Source organism: Austrofundulus limnaeus, unplaced genomic scaffold, assembly GCF_001266775.1.
Source record: "Austrofundulus limnaeus strain Quisiro unplaced genomic scaffold, Austrofundulus_limnaeus-1.0 Scaffold53, whole genome shotgun sequence".
NCBI classification, from domain to species: Eukaryota; Metazoa; Chordata; class Actinopteri; order Cyprinodontiformes; family Rivulidae; genus Austrofundulus; species Austrofundulus limnaeus.
Window position 1 is genome coordinate 1328881 of NW_013952455.1, and position 4972 is coordinate 1333852.

Genomic DNA, 4972 nt, shown 5'->3' on the forward strand with positions numbered 1-4972 from the left:
GGGATATATCGTATCGTGACCCCTCTGTCATGATATGTATCGTATCGCCAAATTCTTGCCAATACACAGCCCTACCTGTAAGGCGACCCGCGACCATGGAGATATAAACAGCTTTTTATAAGGTAAAAATAATAAAACAAGGTCTTTGTCTGCAATGATTAGACATGTTTTTTATTATTGTCATTAGTGATTATCTCAATTTCGGCTAAAAGAATTGACAAAATCCTACACACTGTGCCTTTTAATTAGAGAGAAAAACACATTTTAAGTCTTTTGTGGAACTTTTAAATTAAAGAAGATTGTACGTACCTCAGAAGATTTTTTTTTAATTTAAAGAGRACTATTTTTCCACAGAAAGACAGTTTTTTTCTGTATTTCATTGAATAATCTTCGTTGATGGTGGTGAGCAGTTTGGATAAAAAAAACTGTACTTCTGTTTTCATATCTGCAGTTAAAATTGTGATTATAACAAAGCCTGAATGGCTCCTGAGTGTTTGTAATTACACGTGAAGTTTTTTTCCTTGCTGAATGTTTGATTAGTGTCAGAGATAATGTTACAGGTGGTCATCACTTCTAGCACTTTACAAGCTCCAACACTAATGTGTCAATTCGGACTGAGCTCATTTCAATAAACGGTTTGAAACATTTTAAATGTGTGCAGGAGACTGAAGTGTAGACTGAACTTGTAAGTTACAGAGGAACTTTTGAAGGTCGKTTGGAAATGAGTCCCTCCTCCGGATGGGAGGGAGGTTCTGCCTGAAGGAGGAGTTCAAGTATCTCAAGGTTTTCTTCACAAGTGGGGAAAGAACGGGACATGATATTGATGAACGAATTTTTGCGGCTGAGATTTTGACTTTCAGGAGAATTCAGAAAACTAAACTAAGACTTCAACTCTACATGAGAAAGGTGTTTACAATTTGCTTTAATGCCCAGCATCCATGGTTGTAAGTGTCTTTGCAGCAGTAAGGGTTCTGTCAGAAAACATCTAGGACTATATTTGGTTTTAAGATAATCTTCCAAAGCCAAACGTACCCAGATACTCAGGTAAAAAAAACCTTGAGTTGGTCCCAAATGTTGCCTTTTTTAAACCTTTCTACCTCTCCCTGCTTCATGAACAATTGAGGGTGAGTGATCCTACAAAATATTCTCTGGGTTGATCAGATAATCTCTGTTCTCCCTTTTTAAACCCAACAAGGTTCGATGGATAGGAACTTCCTGTGGTGCTGTGCAGATAAAAACTCCAGCTTCATGAGTAACGCTGCCTCGTTGAAGTGAAGGGAATTAAAGAGCAGCAAATCCCTGGCAGGACACACAGTTTATATAAGGATATTATATTTCCTGTTTATTGGATGTTTGCCTCTGTTAACCTTTAATCCTCTGGGCTCGTGTGGAACTGTGACCAGCTCTGAACAGGCTGAGTCCTCCCTGTGGGGTTGAAATTTATTAAATTAATGTTTAAAAAAGGCAGGCATCCAGCACATTGCTGTAAAATTAGCAGCAGCATTATGTAGATAATTGGGTGTCTTTTAAATAATCTACAGGATTATAGTCTGAGTGAAGCTTAAAGCTCCGTCATAATGACTTTAACTCATCATGATGGGCCTCAAATGAAAGTATTATGACACGTTCAGATGCGACAAACATGCTAATGTACCAAAATAAAAGATTATAATTTGGGATTTGTGAATAATGAACCTCAAATTCCTCTGTGCAGATTATATATATATATATATATATATATATATATATATATATATATATATATATATATATGTGTATATATATATATATATATATATATATATATACACGCACACACACATATATATATATATATATATATATATATATATATATATATATATATATATACGCTGCCTGGTTTTCTTTCAGTCTGACCGACTTGATTCACGTAAGAAATAAAGTTAAGTAAATCTAAGCTTCACTGTTTTATCTGTGGTCTTTATTGAAGGTTCCTTGGTCTTCTGTCTTTTATAGCTTTACTTGGAGGTGCACTGGTGTTGATTCTGGGGGCCAGTAAGAACAACTATAAATAAACTGAAATCATTTCACACTTGAAAGCAAAAGAGGTGAAAAAGTAAAGAATATTGTGTTTGGTAGATTATTTCTTTGGTGTAACAATGCTTCGTGCCAGTAAATCTTATATCAGACACCACAGTGCACAACCCACATACTCAGCTCTACTGCTCATCCCACAAATGCATGTTCCTTACAAATGTGGCACCATTTTAAAGGGTAGTTATTAAGGGAATGGTGTAAGGTTTATTACCAAGAAGCAATGTTACAACAAAGAAATAATCTACCCAACATGAATTTCCTTACTTTTTTGTGCTAAGTGTACTTTTACAGTTTCTTATATTTTAAATGCTTTAAAACAAGCTTTTTCCTATTGCAAACARAAACAACCCAGTCAAATTTGAGGTTGTAAGCCAATAAAATAAAATAAATAAATTTTAAAATAACAATAAGGTGATTAGCTACTTCAGTCATCCTGTATTTGTGCATCAAAGGACTGCAGCATATTTTCACACTTCTTCCTAAACTGGAYCACACAAGGAACAAAGCTGGATTGGGTGTACAGGTGACTGAAGTGGGCGGAGCTTGTGCTTCCAGCTCGTGTCTGATCACTCGCGCTGCATTCATCTCTGCAGACAGGGCGCGAGGCACAGATCACATGGATGAATTGGACAGCAAGGTTAAAGAAATGAAGATGGAACGCACAAACAACACATTTTCTTCCATTTTTTTTACATTTATTTTCAGAATAAAATAACCAAAATWCTCCTTTTTTAACTTCTCGTTTTAAAGTAGGCTGTTACTGTCCTGTTTGGAGAAAATGCTTCTTCACTTTTGAGCTTCCTCGGTCCCTTGGCCATGAATGCTTTTAATTTCACTGGCTTGAACTCCACTCATGACGCGCAGGCTTACCCCTACTCGGGGTCCACGGAWGACCCCCTGTTCAAGCAGTACAAGCCCGCCGTGAGGGAGATTATCCCGCTACCCAAGGGGGTCCTGTACCTGATCATGGCTGCCCTGGTGGTGGTTGGAGTCGCCTATGCCATTGTTGGACATCTCATCAAGGACCTGGCCATTGATATAGCAGGTATTTGGGGTCTTTTCRCATTTTATTGTGAATTTAGGGATTTAGTTTTGTCAGAGGGTTTATCTGATATTTGGTTATTTAAAGGATCTACACTGTAGAGAATTCAACAGATGATTAACACAAAGTCAGAACTGTTTACTTTCCCTGTTGGTCTTCCTCAGATTGTGTGCTGGGTCCAGCTGGAGACGAAGAAAAGAGCACAGAAGCCAACCCCCAGCATGGCATGGCCTTCGGTCACCCTCCGGCCCACCCGTTCGCCCACAATGCCTTCCACGTGTGGGACCAGGACGACGTGGTCCTCCCTCTGTCTCAGGACGAAAGCCCCCAAAACAGCCCGCTGCTTCTGGCTGCTATCCCCTACATCCCTTCTTTCTTTCCACACTTGCACAGCCCGAACAGTCCTCAAGGTCTCTCCGGTAGTCCGGCACAAACCAAGGAGGTCAGCATCCCGAGGGAGCTGTGACCCCCGGTGGCCTTGCAGAAAAACACGACGATGCTGATCTGCAGCTAAAGCCGCGCGGACCGCTCTGTTTCACGACATCTTCAAAGACTTTTCACGGTTTTGCCTCGTGACTTTGTCCCGCGCRCCACCTAAACCAAAGAAAGCAAAGAGGAACTCAAAGAACAAAAAGATGGAGACGTTTATTGTACCTAACTGTAAAGTGCACACTTTGTAGAGCTAAAATAAAATCTTTTCCTCCCGATCAAACCTGCATGYAGAAGAAAATATTTCCTGTTTGAGCACCATAATCTCACTAAACTCCCATCTGTTCCACCACTATAATCCCCTTGTGTGACAAGAGATTAGCTGYAAAGTCAGCTCAGATTTAGAATTTTCTGAGTAAAACAGCTGTCTTTTTTTTTTCTTTCTTTCCGAAAGTTAGTTCACCTCATTATGTAAGGGGGAGACCAAGTTTCTGTAGCAGCTTCCAAGCTGCAGGACGAGCCGGGCTGTCTCACTCTGGAAAATGTTATTTCGAGGCATCCAGGGATTAGCGTACGAGGAAGACTTAACGGAGTTCCTACAATTCAAACCTCCTTAATCTGGCAGTCCTTATCGCAGGTGTTGCACGCAGTCGTGGATTCCCCCTCCGTCTGGTCTGAACCAAAGAATGCAGATTATAAGCATATATGAGGCATACCAGATAATCTGTAATTGAATGCCGTTTTGCAAAGGAGAAAATATTGAATCCCTGCTCACCTCTGGAGCTGCAGTTTGCTTTAGAAACCCCCTCAGACCAGCTTCTACCTCAGGTCCATAAATTCCTCAGAGGGCTAGAATTTATTTCAGCTGTGCAGCTACAAAATTCAAAACCGTCTGTGGTTATGATGAATTTGAGGTACCCGCTACAGTCTTGAGCATCTGCAGCTAAGCTGGACCCACAAATGTTTTTATTTACAACTTCTAACTGGTTTCAAATGATCAGCTTTGGCAACAAGAGCTTAGTGAGGTGACTCCGGGGCTGACCTTTCTTTGAACCTCAGGGACCAACGAGGTGCTCTGAACAAGCTCAACTGCAATCAGCGTCCAGTTATAAAGAACATTTCCGACATTTTTTTTTTGTAGGGAGTTTGGAATCTTCAAMGTCTAGTTAAAATAGGCAAAAATAAATATAATTAATGGAAGTAGCATGATGGTCTTCTCRTCTGTCTCACACACCAAAAACATTTGTTACAGGTTATGTGAATTCTGTTTTACAAACCTTTACATCAACAATTCATGTGTCAAACGTCCGTGGTCCAAATGTGGCCGTCCATGTTATTGTATGTGGCTCGCAAGAGCTTCAAAGGTGTAAGTGTGTGCTGCTTTAAAGGGATCCACGGTTAGTTGTAACATTAGACTTCATT